This window comes from Lissotriton vulgaris, chromosome 5 (genome assembly GCF_964263255.1).
Source record: "Lissotriton vulgaris chromosome 5, aLisVul1.2, whole genome shotgun sequence".
In the NCBI taxonomy this organism is placed as follows: Eukaryota; Metazoa; Chordata; class Amphibia; order Caudata; family Salamandridae; genus Lissotriton; species Lissotriton vulgaris.
In genome coordinates, this window is record NC_141693.1 from 1,566,582,317 (window position 1) to 1,566,599,029 (window position 16,713).

The 16,713-nt window shown below is 41.1% G+C and overlaps 22 non-coding genes across 22 annotated transcripts; 15 read left to right on the forward strand and 7 right to left on the reverse strand.

The window, feature by feature from the left end:
- Positions 1–351: 351 nt before the first annotated feature.
- On the forward strand, positions 352–423 carry TRNAT-UGU (transfer RNA threonine (anticodon UGU)). The gene has a single exon. It is a non-coding gene; the product is annotated as a tRNA-Thr (tRNA).
- Positions 424–1,594: 1,171 nt separating this feature from the next.
- TRNAI-UAU (transfer RNA isoleucine (anticodon UAU)) lies at positions 1,595–1,689 on the reverse strand. Its single transcript has 2 exons — positions 1,652–1,689; positions 1,595–1,630 (listed from the first exon to the last, which is right to left on the reverse strand). It is a non-coding gene; the product is annotated as a tRNA-Ile (tRNA).
- A 289-nt stretch (positions 1,690–1,978) lies between these two features.
- TRNAS-GCU (transfer RNA serine (anticodon GCU)) lies at positions 1,979–2,060 on the forward strand. The gene has a single exon. It is a non-coding gene; the product is annotated as a tRNA-Ser (tRNA).
- Positions 2,061–2,649: 589 nt separating this feature from the next.
- On the forward strand, positions 2,650–2,721 carry TRNAT-UGU (transfer RNA threonine (anticodon UGU)). The gene has a single exon. It is a non-coding gene; the product is annotated as a tRNA-Thr (tRNA).
- A 1,170-nt stretch (positions 2,722–3,891) lies between these two features.
- Positions 3,892–3,986, reverse strand: TRNAI-UAU (transfer RNA isoleucine (anticodon UAU)). Its single transcript has 2 exons — positions 3,949–3,986; positions 3,892–3,927 (listed from the first exon to the last, which is right to left on the reverse strand). It is a non-coding gene; the product is annotated as a tRNA-Ile (tRNA).
- Positions 3,987–4,275: 289 nt separating this feature from the next.
- TRNAS-GCU (transfer RNA serine (anticodon GCU)) lies at positions 4,276–4,357 on the forward strand. Its single transcript has one exon. It is a non-coding gene; the product is annotated as a tRNA-Ser (tRNA).
- A 589-nt stretch (positions 4,358–4,946) lies between these two features.
- On the forward strand, positions 4,947–5,018 carry TRNAT-UGU (transfer RNA threonine (anticodon UGU)). The gene has a single exon. It is a non-coding gene; the product is annotated as a tRNA-Thr (tRNA).
- A 1,170-nt stretch (positions 5,019–6,188) lies between these two features.
- TRNAI-UAU (transfer RNA isoleucine (anticodon UAU)) lies at positions 6,189–6,283 on the reverse strand. Its single transcript has 2 exons — positions 6,246–6,283; positions 6,189–6,224 (listed from the first exon to the last, which is right to left on the reverse strand). It is a non-coding gene; the product is annotated as a tRNA-Ile (tRNA).
- A 289-nt stretch (positions 6,284–6,572) lies between these two features.
- TRNAS-GCU (transfer RNA serine (anticodon GCU)) lies at positions 6,573–6,654 on the forward strand. Its single transcript has one exon. It is a non-coding gene; the product is annotated as a tRNA-Ser (tRNA).
- Positions 6,655–7,243: 589 nt separating this feature from the next.
- Positions 7,244–7,315, forward strand: TRNAT-UGU (transfer RNA threonine (anticodon UGU)). Its single transcript has one exon. It is a non-coding gene; the product is annotated as a tRNA-Thr (tRNA).
- Positions 7,316–8,485: 1,170 nt separating this feature from the next.
- On the reverse strand, positions 8,486–8,580 carry TRNAI-UAU (transfer RNA isoleucine (anticodon UAU)). The gene is made up of 2 exons: positions 8,543–8,580; positions 8,486–8,521 (listed from the first exon to the last, which is right to left on the reverse strand). It is a non-coding gene; the product is annotated as a tRNA-Ile (tRNA).
- A 289-nt stretch (positions 8,581–8,869) lies between these two features.
- TRNAS-GCU (transfer RNA serine (anticodon GCU)) lies at positions 8,870–8,951 on the forward strand. The gene has a single exon. It is a non-coding gene; the product is annotated as a tRNA-Ser (tRNA).
- A 589-nt stretch (positions 8,952–9,540) lies between these two features.
- Positions 9,541–9,612, forward strand: TRNAT-UGU (transfer RNA threonine (anticodon UGU)). The gene has a single exon. It is a non-coding gene; the product is annotated as a tRNA-Thr (tRNA).
- A 1,170-nt stretch (positions 9,613–10,782) lies between these two features.
- Positions 10,783–10,877, reverse strand: TRNAI-UAU (transfer RNA isoleucine (anticodon UAU)). The gene is made up of 2 exons: positions 10,840–10,877; positions 10,783–10,818 (listed from the first exon to the last, which is right to left on the reverse strand). It is a non-coding gene; the product is annotated as a tRNA-Ile (tRNA).
- A 289-nt stretch (positions 10,878–11,166) lies between these two features.
- Positions 11,167–11,248, forward strand: TRNAS-GCU (transfer RNA serine (anticodon GCU)). The gene has a single exon. It is a non-coding gene; the product is annotated as a tRNA-Ser (tRNA).
- A 588-nt stretch (positions 11,249–11,836) lies between these two features.
- Positions 11,837–11,908, forward strand: TRNAT-UGU (transfer RNA threonine (anticodon UGU)). The gene has a single exon. It is a non-coding gene; the product is annotated as a tRNA-Thr (tRNA).
- A 1,170-nt stretch (positions 11,909–13,078) lies between these two features.
- On the reverse strand, positions 13,079–13,173 carry TRNAI-UAU (transfer RNA isoleucine (anticodon UAU)). The gene is made up of 2 exons: positions 13,136–13,173; positions 13,079–13,114 (listed from the first exon to the last, which is right to left on the reverse strand). It is a non-coding gene; the product is annotated as a tRNA-Ile (tRNA).
- Positions 13,174–13,462: 289 nt separating this feature from the next.
- TRNAS-GCU (transfer RNA serine (anticodon GCU)) lies at positions 13,463–13,544 on the forward strand. The gene has a single exon. It is a non-coding gene; the product is annotated as a tRNA-Ser (tRNA).
- A 589-nt stretch (positions 13,545–14,133) lies between these two features.
- On the forward strand, positions 14,134–14,205 carry TRNAT-UGU (transfer RNA threonine (anticodon UGU)). Its single transcript has one exon. It is a non-coding gene; the product is annotated as a tRNA-Thr (tRNA).
- A 1,170-nt stretch (positions 14,206–15,375) lies between these two features.
- Positions 15,376–15,470, reverse strand: TRNAI-UAU (transfer RNA isoleucine (anticodon UAU)). Its single transcript has 2 exons — positions 15,433–15,470; positions 15,376–15,411 (listed from the first exon to the last, which is right to left on the reverse strand). It is a non-coding gene; the product is annotated as a tRNA-Ile (tRNA).
- A 289-nt stretch (positions 15,471–15,759) lies between these two features.
- TRNAS-GCU (transfer RNA serine (anticodon GCU)) lies at positions 15,760–15,841 on the forward strand. The gene has a single exon. It is a non-coding gene; the product is annotated as a tRNA-Ser (tRNA).
- A 573-nt stretch (positions 15,842–16,414) lies between these two features.
- Positions 16,415–16,486, forward strand: TRNAT-UGU (transfer RNA threonine (anticodon UGU)). The gene has a single exon. It is a non-coding gene; the product is annotated as a tRNA-Thr (tRNA).
- The last annotated feature ends 227 nt before the right edge of the window (positions 16,487–16,713 follow it).

The following is a 16,713-nucleotide window of genomic DNA, read 5'->3' on the forward strand; positions in this document are numbered from 1 at the left end:
GAAAGCATTTCTTACTCCTAAAGTTTCAGCCGTCTCAAGTGTATGCGTGTTTACATTTGTCTGCCCCACAGAGACAGATCACTTCTAATAAGTGAGTTCTCTATCTGTCACTGATTGCGGACATACTCAGTAGAGCTTTCAGTATGTTCATAAATGTGAATACTCTTATGTTCTCAAATCAAAATGGAGTTTTTCCTACTTTCAAGAAAAGTGTCTTAAGCATGCTCTTCGATTTGTGCACACATGTAGACATTCAAATGCAACTGCATTTCCATACAGAGTCTCAAAATCATAGATATCTTCATACCGCAGTAAGAATACATGTTGTGATTTACAAACTGCAGGCAGACCGGCCTTGTAGCTCAGTGGCAGAGCACTGGTCTTGTAAACCAGGGGTCATGAGTTCAAGCCTCATCAGGGCCTTTTTTATATGTGTGTTTCTGTATGTTGTTTTCAAGTCATTCTTTCTAGGAGTCACACCTTGTCTTAAGTTTGCTTATTGACAAGCTTCCCTTTCCTGCTTTCATCTTATCAAGAAGACTTCATGAAAACCATTGAACCATAAACTATTGCCTCACCCCTTCCGATCGCCTGACGAACGCCTGACAAACGCCATTCTCACCCCGCCGGGCAAGCCCTGCCGGGCAAAGCCAAATAAGCCATGCATATTTAAAGTTCCTTTGAAAGGCAGAGCGAGGACTAGGACGTCTGTTCCGACTGAGTCTGCATCCACAGAAAGGATGAAATAAGGCTCTAGAAATTTCACCAAGGAGATATGAACTTCATCCCCCTTAAAATACTTTTTCTCCCAGATACCCCGGCTCTTAGTCAAATGAGGTTAATCTTCAAAACCCCACCCCCACTAACCATAAATATTCACCTCTCCTGCTGTCCATTCAATTGATACAAGGTATCTTGTACATGGAGAGAATGTGAGAAAAAGCAGAATTGCTTCATAGATTTGGTGACCTTGGATGGGTGGGCTGGATAAAGAAGTGAACTTGGTTTCCGGAAAGGGAGTATCATGATGGGAATGAGGAAAAGAGAACATGGACCACATTCACAGGTTAGAGAAATAAATGTAATAGGTTGAATGGTTTTGAAAAGCTAGCTTTGAGCAGGAATTGTTTTTTAAAATTGCAAAGAACTAAAAAAGTCAATGTGGGATTGGAGGCACAATCTGAGCAGAAAGCACCATAAGCTGCTATGGTGCAACTCTTATGTTGACTAGAAACTTTAATATGATGATGCTCTTCTTTTGATATTTCTTTGAGTTAAATTTTATTGTATGTAGCTGACACAGTACTGTTTGCAGCTCCTCAGTTTATGGTTATCCCGTGACAACAATGTATTCATCATATTTATTATTCTACAAAAGTATTTTTAAATGCACTGATGTGGTGTTTGCATGCTATGCAAGATGGTACATCATTGAATGTTTATAAGGAGCATCGCATAGGATATGTGATATTTGGCACCTGGAGGAGTCGGACACGCAGATCCTGAAAAGAAGTTAAGACTCTCTAGCAAGAGCCGTCTTTATTCTGAGTCTAATCTTTACTTTTAGTGAAATGGTTTATGAAAGCCAATCAACTGCTCCAGGTGAGGCTCGAACTCACAACCTCGGCATGGCTCAGTGCAAGTACTGCTGTATAAGTACCGCGCGCTAACCGATTGCGCAACTGGAGCTTACTGCTTTCATTTCTCCCCATTTGAGCCATCTAGTGCTAACCAAGTAGATACTGCACTGCTCCATTATTCACTGTGCAAGATCGACTCACATGCTAGCATGTTATCATGACTATTAAAAATACAGTCCAAATGGAATAGATTTGATAATTCTGCTATATCGTGTGCTCTGTCTATTGAACACCCCATACATTTGCCAATCTGACACAGTCTAGGATAAACTTATGCTTATTTTTAATTAGCACATAGTTAGAATTTCACCAAAAATGAAATATAGGCCCCTAAGGCAGACGAGGTGGCCGAGTGGTTAAGGCGATGGACTGCTAATCCATTGTGCTCTGCACGCGTGGGTTCGAATCCCACCTTCGTCGGAAAGCCATCAGACACTCTTTTGAAGGTGAGCATGTCTCGTAGTACAATTACACTCTCTTTCAAGACACTGCCATAATCCACTAGAAGGGCCCAACTGACTATTCCATTATGGCATTTATGTCAAATAAAGGGAAGTATTTTGTGCTTAATTGAAATTAGATCTTTCATGAAGTGTCCAGAGGATTGCCTATTCCTCACTCCTGGCCTTCCAACCAGTTTGGATAGATAGACTGATAAGAAAGCATTTCTTACTCCTAAAGTTTCAGCCGTCTCAAGTGTATGCGTGTTTACATTTGTCTGCCCACCAGAGACAGATCACTTCTAATAAGTGAGTTCTCTATCTGTCACTGATTGCGGACATACTCAGTAGAGCTTTCAGTATGGTCATAAATGTGAATACTCTTATGTTCTCAAATCAAAATGGAGTTTTTCCTACTTTCAAGAAAAGTGTCTTAAGCATGCTCTTCGATTTGTGCACACATGTAGACATTCAAATGCAACTGCATTTCCATACAGAGTCTCAAAATCATAGATATCTTCATACCGCAGTAAGAATACATGTTGCGATTTACAAACTGCAGGCAGACCGGCCTTGTAGCTCAGTGGCAGAGCACTGGTCTTGTAAACCAGGGGTCATGAGTTCAAGCCTCATCAGGGCCTTTTTATATGTGTGTTTCTGTATGTTGTTTTCAAGTCATTCTTTCTAGGAGTCACACCTTGTCTTAAGTTTGCTTATTGACAAGCTTCCCTTTCCTGCTTTCATCTTATCAAGAAGACTTCATGAAAACCATTGAACCATAAACTATTGCCTCACCCCTTCCGATCGCCTGACGAACGCCTGACAAACGCCATTCTCACCCCGCCGGGCAAGCCCTGCCGGGCAAAGCCAAATAAGCCATGCATATTTAAAGTTCCTTTGAAAGGCAGAGCGAGGACTAGGACGTCTGTTCCGACTGAGTCTGCATCCACAGAAAGGATGAAATAAGGCTCTCGAAATTTCACCAAGGAGATATGAACTTCATCCCCCTTAAAATACTTTTTCTCCCAGATACCCCGGCTCTTAGTCAAATGAGGTTAATCTTCAAAACCCCACCCCCACTAACCATAAATATTCACCTCTCCTGCTGTCCATTCAATTGATACAAGGTATCTTGTACATGGAGAGAATGTGAGAAAAAGCAGAATTGCTTCATAGATTTGGTGACCTTGGATGGGTGGGCTGGATAAAGAAGTGAACTTGGTTTCCGGAAAGGGAGTATCATGATGGGAATGAGGAAAAGAGAACATGGACCACATTCACAGGTTAGAGAAATACATGTAATAGGTTGAATGGTTTTGAAAAGCTAGCTTTGAGCAGGAATTGTTTTTTAAAATTGCAAAGAACTAAAAAAGTCAATGTGGGATTGGAGGCACAATCTGAGCAGAAAGCACCATAAGCTGCTATGGTGCAACTCTTATGTTGACTAGAAACTTTAATATGATGATGCTCTTCTTTTGATATTTCTTTGAGTTACATTTTATTGTATGTAGCTGACACAGTACTGTTTGCAGCTCCTCAGTTTATGGTTATCCTGTGACGACAATGTATTCATCATATTTATCATTCTACAAAAGTATTTTTAAATGCACTGATGTGGTGTTTGCATGCTATGCAAGATGGTACATCATTGAATGTTTATAAGGAGCATCGCATAGGATATGTGATATTTGGCACCTGGAGGAGTCGGACACGCAGATCCTGAAAAGAAGTTAAGACTCTCTAGCAAGAGCCGTCTTTATTCTGAGTCTAATCTTTACTTTTAGTGAAATGGTTTATGAAAACCAATCAACTGCTCCAGGTGAGGCTCGAACTCACAACCTCGGCATGGCTCAGTGCAAGTACTGCTGTATAAGTACCGCGCGCTAACCGATTGCGCCACTGGAGCTTACTGCTTTCATTTCTCCCCATTTGAGCCATCTAGTGCTAACCAAGTAGATACTGCACTGCTCCATTATTCACTGTGCAAGATCGACTCACATGCTAGCATGTTATCATGACTATTAAAAATACAATCCAAATGGAATAGATTTGATAATTCTGCTATATCGTGTGCTCTGTCTATTGAACACCCCATACATTTGCCATTCTGACACAGTCTAGGATAAACTTATGCTTATTTTTAATTAGCACATAGTTAGAATTTCACCAAAAATGAAATATAGGCCCCTAAGGCAGACGAGGTGGCCGAGTGGTTAAGGCGATGGACTGCTAATCCATTGTGCTCTGCACGCGTGGGTTCGAATCCCACCTTCGTCGGAAAGCCATCAGACACTCTTTTGAAGGTGAGCATGTCTCGTAGTACAATTACACTCTCTTTCAAGACACTGCCATAATCCACTAGAAGGGCCCAACTGACTATTCCATTATGGCATTTATGTCAAATAAAGGGAAGTATTTTGTGCTTAATTGAAATTAGATCTTTCATGAAGTGTCCAGAGGATTGCCTATTCCTCACTCCTGGCCTTCCAACCAGTTTGGATAGATAGACTGATAAGAAAGCATTTCTTACTCCTAAAGTTTCAGCCGTCTCAAGTGTATGCGTGTTTACATTTGTCTGCCCACCAGAGACAGATCACTTCTAATAAGTGAGTTCTCTATCTGTCACTGATTGCGGACATACTCAGTAGAGCTTTCAGTATGGTCATAAATGTGAATACTCTTATGTTCTCAAATCAAAATGGAGTTTTTCCTACTTTCAAGAAAAGTGTCTTAAGCATGCTCTTCGATTTGTGCACACATGTAGACATTCAAATGCAACTGCATTTCCATACAGAGTCTCAAAATCATAGATATCTTCATACCGCAGTAAGAATACATGTTGCGATTTACAAACTGCAGGCAGACCGGCCTTGTAGCTCAGTGGCAGAGCACTGGTCTTGTAAACCAGGGGTCATGAGTTCAAGCCTCATCAGGGCCTTTTTATATGTGTGTTTCTGTATGTTGTTTTCAAGTCATTCTTTCTAGGAGTCACACCTTGTCTTAAGTTTGCTTATTGACAAGCTTCCCTTTCCTGCTTTCATCTTATCAAGAAGACTTCATGAAAACCATTGAACCATAAACTATTGCCTCACCCCTTCCGATCGCCTGACGAACGCCTGACAAACGCCATTCTCACCCCGCCGGGCAAGCCCTGCCGGGCAAAGCCAAATAAGCCATGCATATTTAAAGTTCCTTTGAAAGGCAGAGCGAGGACTAGGACTTCTGTTCCGACTGAGTCTGCATCCACAGAAAGGATGAAATAAGGCTCTAGAAATTTCACCAAGGAGATATGAACTTCATCCCCCTTAAAATACTTTTTCTCCCAGATACCCCGGCTCTTAGTCAAATGAGGTTAATCTTCAAAACCCCACCCCCACTAACCATAAATATTCACCTCTCCTGCTGTCCATTCAATTGATACAAGGTATCTTGTACATGGAGAGAATGTGAGAAAAAGCAGAATTGCTTCATAGATTTGGTGACCTTGGATGGGTGGGCTGGATAAAGAAGTGAACTTGGTTTCCGGAAAGGGAGTATCATGATGGGAATGAGGAAAAGAGAACATGGACCACATTCACAGGTTAGAGAAATACATGTAATAGGTTGAATGGTTTTGAAAAGCTAGCTTTGAGCAGGAATTGTTTTTTAAAATTGCAAAGAACTAAAAAAGTCAATGTGGGATTGGAGGCACAATCTGAGCAGAAAGCACCATAAGCTGCTATGGTGCAACTCTTATGTTGACTAGAAACTTTAATATGATGATGCTCTTCTTTTGATATTTCTTTGAGTTACATTTTATTGTATGTAGCTGACACAGTACTGTTTGCAGCTCCTCAGTTTATGGTTATCCTGTGACGACAATGTATTCATCATATTTATCATTCTACAAAAGTATTTTTAAATGCACTGATGTGGTGTTTGCATGCTATGCAAGATGGTACATCATTGAATGTTTATAAGGAGCATCGCATAGGATATGTGATATTTGGCACCTGGAGGAGTCGGACACGCAGATCCTGAAAAGAAGTTAAGACTCTCTAGCAAGAGCCGTCTTTATTCTGAGTCTAATCTTTACTTTTAGTGAAATGGTTTATGAAAACCAATCAACTGCTCCAGGTGAGGCTCGAACTCACAACCTCGGCATGGCTCAGTGCAAGTACTGCTGTATAAGTACCGCGCGCTAACCGATTGCGCCACTGGAGCTCACTGTTTTCATTTCTCCCCATTTGAGCCATCTAGTGCTAACCAAGTAGATACTGCACTGCTCCATTATTCACTGTGCAAGATCGACTCACATGCTAGCATGTTATCATGACTATTAAAAATACAGTCCAAATGGAATAGATTTGATAATTCTGCTATATCGTGTGCTCTGTCTATTGAACACCCCATACATTTGCCATTCTGACACAGTCTAGGATAAACTTATGCTTATTTTTAATTAGCACATAGTTAGAATTTCACCAAAAATGAAATATAAGCCCCTAAGGCAGACGAGGTGGCCGAGTGGTTGAGGCGATGGACTGCTAATCCATTGTGCTCTGCACGCGTGGGTTCGAATCCCACCTTCGTCGGAAAGCCATCAGACACTCTTTTGAAGGTGAGCATGTCTCGTAGTACAATTACACTCTCTTTCAAGACACTGCCATAATCCACTAGAAGGGCCCAACTGACTATTCCATTATGGCATTTATGTCAAATAAAGGGAAGTATTTTGTGCTTAATTGAAATTAGATCTTTCATGAAGTGTCCAGAGGATTGCCTATTCCTCACTCCTGGCCTTCCAACCAGTTTGGATAGATAGACTGATAAGAAAGCATTTCTTACTCCTAAAGTTTCAGCCGTCTCAAGTGTATGCGTGTTTACATTTGTCTGCCCCACAGAGACAGATCACTTCTAATAAGTGAGTTCTCTATCTGTCACTGATTGCGGACATACTCAGTAGAGCTTTCAGTATGGTCATAAATGTGAATACTCTTATGTTCTCAAATCAAAATGGAGTTTTTCCTACTTTCAAGAAAAGTGTCTTAAGCATGCTCTTCGATTTGTGCACACATGTAGACATTCAAATGCAACTGCATTTCCATACAGAGTCTCAAAATCATAGATATCTTCATACCGCAGTAAGAATACATGTTGCGATTTACAAACTGCAGGCAGACCGGCCTTGTAGCTCAGTGGCAGAGCACTGGTCTTGTAAACCAGGGGTCATGAGTTCAAGCCTCATCAGGGCCTTTTTATATGTGTGTTTCTGTATGTTGTTTTCAAGTCATTCTTTCTAGGAGTCACACCTTGTCTTAAGTTTGCTTATTGACAAGCTTCCCTTTCCTGCTTTCATCTTATCAAGAAGACTTCATGAAAACCATTGATCCATAAACTATTGCCTCACCCCTTCCGATCGCCTGACGAACGCCTGACAAACGCCATTCTCACCCCGCCGGGCAAGCCCTGCCGGGCAAAGCCAAATAAGCCATGCATATTTAAAGTTCCTTTGAAAGGCAGAGCGAGGACCAGGACGTCTGTTCCGACTGAGTCTGCATCCACAGAAAGGATGAAATAAGGCTCTAGAAATTTCACCAAGGAGATATGAACTTCATCCCCCTTAAAATACTTTTTCTCCCAGATACCCCGGCTCTTAGTCAAATGAGGTTAATCTTCAAAACCCCACCCCCACTAACCATAAATATTCACCTCTCCTGCTGTCCATTCAATTGATACAAGGTATCTTGTACATGGAGAGAATGCGAAAAAAAGCAGAATTGCTTCATAGATTTGGTGACCTTGGATGGGTGGGCTGGATAAAGAAGTGAACTTGGTTTCCGGAAAGGGAGTATCATGATGGGAATGAGGAAAAGAGAACATGGACCACATTCACAGGTTAGAGAAATAAATGTAATAGGTTGAATGGTTTTGAAAAGCTAGCTTTGAGCAGGAATTGTTTTTTAAAATTGCAAAGAACTAAAAAAGTCAATGTGGGATTGGAGGCACAATCTGAGCAGAAAGCACCATAAGCTGCTATGGTGCAACTCTTATGTTGACTAGAAACTTTAATATGATGATGCTCTTCTTTTGATATTTCTTTGAGTTAAATTTTATTGTATGTAGCTGACACAGTACTGTTTGCAGCTCCTCAGTTTATGGTTATCCCGTGACAACAATGTATTCATCATATTTATTATTCTACAAAAGTATTTTTAAATGCACTGATGTGGTGTTTGCATGCTATGCAAGATGGTACATCATTGAATGTTTATAAGGAGCATCGCATAGGATATGTGATATTTGGCACCTGGAGGAGTCGGACACGCAGATCCTGAAAAGAAGTTAAGACTCTCTAGCAAGAGCCGTCTTTATTCTGAGTCTAATCTTTACTTTTAGTGAAATGGTTTATGAAAACCAATCAACTGCTCCAGGTGAGGCTCGAACTCACAACCTCGGCATGGCTCAGTGCAAGTACTGCTGTATAAGTACCGCGCGCTAACCGATTGCGCCACTGGAGCTTACTGCTTTCATTTCTCCCCATTTGAGCCATCTAGTGCTAACCAAGTAGATACTGCACTGCTCCATTATTCACTGTGCAAGATCGACTCACATGCTAGCATGTTATCATGACTATTAAAAATACAGTCCAAATGGAATAGATTTGATAATTCTGCTATATCGTGTGCTCTGTCTATTGAACACCCCATACATTTGCCATTCTGACACAGTCTAGGATAAACTTATGCTTATTTTTAATTAGCACATAGTTAGAATTTCACCAAAAATGAAATATAGGCCCCTAAGGCAGACGAGGTGGCCGAGTGGTTAAGGCGATGGACTGCTAATCCATTGTGCTCTGCACGCGTGGGTTCGAATCCCACCTTCGTCGGAAAGCCATCAGACACTCTTTTGAAGGTGAGCATGTCTCGTAGTACAATTACACTCTCTTTCAAGACACTGCCATAATCCACTAGAAGGGCCCAACTGACTATTCCATTATGGCATTTATGTCAAATAAAGGGAAGTATTTTGTGCTTAATTGAAATTAGATCTTTCATGAAGTGTCCAGAGGATTGCCTATTCCTCACTCCTGACCTTCCAACCAGTTTGGATAGATAGACTGATAAGAAAGCATTTCTTACTCCTAAAGTTTCAGCCGTCTCAAGTGTATGCGTGTTTACATTTGTCTGCCCCACAGAGACAGATCACTTCTAATAAGTGAGTTCTCTATCTGTCACTGATTGCGGACATACTCAGTAGAGCTTTCAGTATGGTCATAAATGTGAATACTCTTATGTTCTCAAATCAAAATGGAGTTTTTCCTACTTTCAAGAAAAGTGTCTTAAGCATGCTCTTCGATTTGTGCACACATGTAGACATTCAAATGCAACTGCATTTCCATACAGAGTCTCAAAATCATAGATATCTTCATACCGCAGTAAGAATACATGTTGCGATTTACAAACTGCAGGCAGACCGGCCTTGTAGCTCAGTGGCAGAGCACTGGTCTTGTAAACCAGGGGTCATGAGTTCAAGCCTCATCAGGGCCTTTTTATATGTGTGTTTCTGTATGTTGTTTTCAAGTCATTCTTTCTAGGAGTCACACCTTGTCTTAAGTTTGCTTATTGACAAGCTTCCCTTTCCTGCTTTCATCTTATCAAGAAGACTTCATGAAAACCATTGAACCATAAACTATTGCCTCACCCCTTCCGATCGCCTGACGAACGCCTGACAAACGCCATTCTCACCCCGCCGGGCAAGCCCTGCCGGGCAAAGCCAAATAAGCCATGCATATTTAAAGTTCCTTTGAAAGGCAGAGCGAGGACTAGGACTTCTGTTCCGACTGAGTCTGCATCCACAGAAAGGATGAAATAAGGCTCTAGAAATTTCACCAAGGAGATATGAACTTCATCCCCCTTAAAATACTTTTTCTCCCAGATACCCCGGCTCTTAGTCAAATGAGGTTAATCTTCAAAACCCCACCCCCACTAACCATAAATATTCACCTCTCCTGCTGTCCATTCAATTGATACAAGGTATCTTGTACATGGAGAGAATGTGAGAAAAAGCAGAATTGCTTCATAGATTTGGTGACCTTGGATGGGTGGGCTGGATAAAGAAGTGAACTTGGTTTCCGGAAAGGGAGTATCATGATGGGAATGAGGAAAAGAGAACATGGACCACATTCACAGGTTAGAGAAATACATGTAATAGGTTGAATGGTTTTGAAAAGCTAGCTTTGAGCAGGAATTGTTTTTTAAAATTGCAAAGAACTAAAAAAGTCAATGTGGGATTGGAGGCACAATCTGAGCAGAAAGCACCATAAGCTGCTATGGTGCAACTCTTATGTTGACTAGAAACTTTAATATGATGATGCTCTTCTTTTGATATTTCTTTGAGTTACATTTTATTGTATGTAGCTGACACAGTACTGTTTGCAGCTCCTCAGTTTATGGTTATCCTGTGACAACAATGTATTCATCATATTTATTATTCTACAAAAGTATTTTTAAATGCACTGATGTGGTGTTTGCATGCTATGCAAGATGGTACATCATTGAATGTTTATAAGGAGCATCGCATAGGATATGTGATATTTGGCACCTGGAGGAGTCGGACACGCAGATCCTGAAAAGAAGTTAAGACTCTCTAGCAAGAGCCGTCTTTATTCTGAGTCTAATCTTTACTTTTAGTGAAATGGTTTATGAAAACCAATCAACTGCTCCAGGTGAGGCTCGAACTCACAACCTCGGCATGGCTCAGTGCAAGTACTGCTGTATAAGTACCGCGCGCTAACCGATTGCGCCACTGGAGCTTACTGTTTTAATTTATTCCCATTTGAGCCATCTAGTGCTAACCAAGTAGATACTGCACTGCTCCATTATTCACTGTGCAAGATCGACTCACATGCTAGCATGTTATCATGACTATTAAAAATACAGTCCAAATGGAATAGATTTGATAATTCTGCTATATCGTGTGCTCTGTCTATTGAACACCCCATACATTTGCCATTCTGACACAGTCTAGGATAAACTTATGCTTATTTTTAATTAGCACATAGTTAGAATTTCACCAAAAATGAAATATAAGCCCCTAAGGCAGACGAGGTGGCCGAGTGGTTGAGGCGATGGACTGCTAATCCATTGTGCTCTGCACGCGTGGGTTCGAATCCCACCTTCGTCGGAAAGCCATCAGACACTCTTTTGAAGGTGAGCATGTCTCGTAGTACAATTACACTCTCTTTCAAGACACTGCCATAATCCACTAGAAGGGCCCAACTGACTATTCCATTATGGCATTTATGTCAAATAAAGGGAAGTATTTTGGCTTAATTGAAATTAGATCTTTCATGAAGTGTCCAGAGGATTGCCTATTCCTCACTCCTGGCCTTCCAACCAGTTTGGATAGATAGACTGATAAGAAAGCATTTCTTACTCCTAAAGTTTCAGCCGTCTCAAGTGTATGCGTGTTTACATTTGTCTGCCCCACAGAGACAGATCACTTCTAATAAGTGAGTTCTCTATCTGTCACTGATTGCGGACATACTCAGTAGAGCTTTCAGTATGGTCATAAATGTGAATACTCTTATGTTCTCAAATCAAAATGGAGTTTTTCCTACTTTCAAGAAAAGTGTCTTAAGCATGCTCTTCGATTTGTGCACACATGTAGACATTCAAATGCAACTGCATTTCCATACAGAGTCTCAAAATCATAGATATCTTCATACCGCAGTAAGAATACATGTTGCGATTTACAAACTGCAGGCAGACCGGCCTTGTAGCTCAGTGGCAGAGCACTGGTCTTGTAAACCAGGGGTCATGAGTTCAAGCCTCATCAGGGCCTTTTTATATGTGTGTTTCTGTATGTTGTTTTCAAGTCATTCTTTCTAGGAGTCACACCTTGTCTTAAGTTTGCTTATTGACAAGCTTCCCTTTCCTGCTTTCATCTTATCAAGAAGACTTCATGAAAACCATTGAACCATAAACTATTGCCTCACCCCTTCCGATCGCCTGACGAACGCCTGACAAACGCCATTCTCACCCCGCCGGGCAAGCCCTGCCGGGCAAAGCCAAATAAGCCATGCATATTTAAAGTTCCTTTGAAAGGCAGAGCGAGGACTAGGACGTCTGTTCCGACTGAGTCTGCATCCACAGAAAGGATGAAATAAGGCTCTAGAAATTTCACCAAGGAGATATGAACTTCATCCCCCTTAAAATACTTTTTCTCCCAGATACCCCGGCTCTTAGTCAAATGAGGTTAAACTTCAAAACCCCACCCCCACTAACCATAAATATTCACCTCTCCTGCTGTCCATTCAATTGATACAAGGTATCTTGTACATGGAGAGAATGTGAGAAAAAGCAGAATTGCTTCATAGATTTGGTGACCTTGGATGGGTGGGCTGGATAAAGAAGTGAACTTGGTTTCCGGAAAGGGAGTATCATGATGGGAATGAGGAAAAGAGAACATGGACCACATTCACAGGTTAGAGAAATAAATGTAATAGGTTGAATGGTTTTGAAAAGCTAGCTTTGAGCAGGAATTGTTTTTTAAAATTGCAAAGAACTAAAAAAGTCAATGTGGGATTGGAGGCACAATCTGAGCAGAAAGCACCATAAGCTGCTATGGTGCAACTCTTATGTTGACTAGAAACTTTAATATGATGATGCTCTTCTTTTGATATTTCTTTGAGTTAAATTTTATTGTATGTAGCTGACACAGTACTGTTTGCAGCTCCTCAGTTTATGGTTATCCCGTGACAACAATGTATTCATCATATTTATTATTCTACAAAAGTATTTTTAAATGCACTGATGTGGTGTTTGCATGCTATGCAAGATGGTACATCATTGAATGTTTATAAGGAGCATCGCATAGGATATGTGATATTTGGCACCTGGAGGAGTCGGACACGCAGATCCTGAAAAGAAGTTAAGAATCTCTAGCAAGAGCCGTCTTTATTCTGAGTCTAATCTTTACTTTTAGTGAAATGGTTTATGAAAACCAATCAACTGCTCCAGGTGAGGCTCGAACTCACAACCTCGGCATGGCTCAGTGCAAGTACTGCTGTATAAGTACCGCGCGCTAACCGATTGCGCCACTGGAGCTTACTGTTTTAATTTCTTCCCATTTGAGCCATCTAGTGCTAACCAAGTAGATACTGCACTGCTCCATTATTCACTGTGCAAGATCGACTCACATGCTAGCATGTTATCATGACTATTAAAAATACAGTCCAAATGGAATAGATTTGATAATTCTGCTATATCGTGTGCTCTGTCTATTGAACACCCCATACATTTGCCATTCTGACACAGTCTAGGATAAACTTATGCTTATTTTTAATTAGCACATAGTTAGAATTTCACCAAAAATGAAATATAAGCCCCTAAGGCAGACGAGGTGGCCGAGTGGTTGAGGCGATGGACTGCTAATCCATTGTGCTCTGCACGCGTGGGTTCGAATCCCACCTTCGTCGGAAAGCCATTAGACACTCTTTTGAAGGTGAGCATGTCTCGTAGTACAATTACACTCTCTTTCAAGACACTGCCATAATCCACTAGAAGGGCCCAACTGACTATTCCATTATGGCATTTATGTCAAATAAAGGGAAGTATTTTGTGCTTAATTGAAATTAGATCTTTCATGAAGTGTCCAGAGGATTGCCTATTCCTCACTCCTGGCCTTCCAACCAGTTTGGATAGATAGACTGATAAGAAAGCATTTCTTACTCCTAAAGTTTCAGCCGTCTCAAGTGTATGCGTGTTTACATTTGTCTGCCCCACAGAGACAGATCACTTCTAATAAGTGAGTTCTCTATCTGTCACTGATTGCGGACATACTCAGTAGAGCTTTCAGTATGGTCATAAATGTGAATACTCTTATGTTCTCAAATCAAAATGGAGTTTTTCCTACTTTCAAGAAAAGTGTCTTAAGCATGCTCTTCGATTTGTGCACACATGTAGACATTCAAATGCAACTGCATTTCCATACAGAGTCTCAAAATCATAGATATCTTCATACCGCAGTAAGAATACATGTTGCGATTTACAAACTGCATGCAGACCGGCCTTGTAGCTCAGTGGCAGAGCACTGGTCTTGTAAACCAGGGGTCATGAGTTCAAGCCTCATCAGGGCCTTTTTATACGTGTGTTTCTGTATGTTGTTTTCAAGTCATTCTTTCTAGGAGTCACACCTTGTCTTAAGTTTGCTTATTGACAAGCTTCCCTTTCCTGCTTTCATCTTATCAAGAAGACTTCATGAAAACCATTGAACCATAAACTATTGCCTCACCCCTTCCGATCGCCTGACGAACGCCTGACAAACGCCATTCTCACCCCGCCGGGCAAGCCCTGCCGGGCAAAGCCTAATAAGCCATGCATATTTAAAGTTCCTTTGAAAGGCAGAGCGAGGACTAGGACGTCTGTTCCGACTGAGTCTGCATCCACAGAAAGGATGAAATAAGGCTCTAGAAATTTCACCAAGGAGATATGAACTTCATCCCCCTTAAAATACTTTTTCTCCCAGATACCCTGGCTCTTAGTCAAATGAGGTTAATCTTCAAAACCCCACCCCCACTAACCATAAATTTTCACCTCTCCTGCTGTCCATTCAATTGATACAAGGTATCTTGTACATGGAGAGAATGTGAGAAAAAGCAGAATTGCTTCATAGATTTGGTGACCTTGGATGGGTGGGCTGGATAAAGAAGTGAACTTGGTTTCCGGAAAGGGAGTATCATGATGGGAATGAGGAAAAGAGAACATGGACCACATTCACAGGTTAGAGAAATAAATGTAATAGGTTGAATGGTTTTGAAAAGCTAGCTTTCAGCAGGAATTGTTTTTTAAAATTGCAAAGAACTAAAAAAGTCAATGTGGGATTGGAGGCACAATCTGAGCAGAAAGCACCATAAGCTGCTATGGTGCAACTCTTATGTTGACTAGAAACTTTAATATGATGATGCTCTTCTTTTGATATTTCTTTGAGTTAAATTTTATTGTATGTAGCTGACACAGTACTGTTTGCAGCTCCTCAGTTTATGGTTATCCCGTGACAACAATGTATTCATCATATTTATTATTCTACAAAAGTATTTTTAAATGCACTGATGTGGTGTTTGCATGCTATGCAAGATGGTACATCATTGAATGTTTATAAGGAGCATCGCATAGGATATGTGATATTTGGCACCTGGAGGAGTCGGACACGCAGATCCTGAAAAGAAGTTAAGACTCTCTAGCAAGAGCCGTCTTTATTCTGAGTCTAATCTTTACTTTTAGTGAAATGGTTTATGAAAACCAATCAACTGCTCCAGGTGAGGCTCGAACTCACAACCTCAGCATGGCTCAGTGCAAGTACTGCTGTATAAGTACCGCGCGCCAACCGATTGCGCCACTGGAGCTTACTGTTTTCATTTCTCCCCATTTGAGCCATCTAGTGCTAACCAAGTAGATACTGCACTGCTCCATTATTCACTGTGCAAGATCGACTCACATGCTAGCATGTTATCATGACTATTAAAAATACAGTCCAAATGGAATAGATTTGATAATTCTGCTATATCGTGTGCTCTGTCTATTGAACACCCCATACATTTGCCGTTCTGACACAGTCTAGGATAAACTTATGCTTATTTTTAATTAGCACATAGTTAGAATTTCACCAAAAATGAAATATAGGCCCCTAAGGCAGACGAGGTGGCCGAGTGGTTAAGGCGATGGACTGCTAATCCATTGTGCTCTGCACGCGTGGGTTCGAATCCCACCTTCGTCGGAAAGCCATCAGACACTCTTTTGAAGGTGAGCATGTCTCGTAGTACAATTACACTCTCTTTCAAGACACTGCCATAATCCACTAGAAGGGCCCAACTGACTATTCCAAAATAAAGGGAAGTATTTTGTGCTTAATTGAAATTAGATCTTTCATGAAGTGTCCAGAGGATTGCCTATTTCTCACTCCTGGCCTTCCAACCAGTTTGGATAGATAGACTGATAAGAAAGCATTTCTTACTCCTAAAGTTTCAGCCGTCTCAAGTGTATGCGTGTTTACATTTGTCTGCCCCACAGAGACAGATCACTTCTAATAAGTGAGTTCTCTATCTGTCACTGATTGCGGACATACTCAGTAGAGCTTTCAGTATGGTCATAAATGTGAATACTCTTATGTTCTCAAATCAAAATGGAGTTTTTCCTACTTTCAAGAAAAGTGTCTTAAGCATGCTCTTCGATTTGTGCACACATGTAGACATTCAAATGCAACTGCATTTCCATACAGAGTCTCAAAATCATAGATATCTTCATACCGCAGTAAGAATACATGTTGCGATTTACAAACTGCAGGCAGACCGGCCTTGTAGCTCAGTGGCAGAGCACTGGTCCTGTAAACCAGGGGTCATGAGTTCAAGCCTCATCAGGGCCTTTTTATACGTGTGTTTCTGTATGTTGTTTTCAAGTCATTCTTTCTAGGAGTCACACCTTGTCTTAAGTTTGCTTATTGACAAGCTTCCCTTTCCTGCTTTAATCTTATCAAGAAGACTTCATGAAAACCATTGAACCATAAACTATTGTCTCACCCCTTCCGATCGCCTGACGAACGCCATTCTCACCCAGCCGGGCAAGCCCTGCCGGGCAAAGCCAAATAAGCCA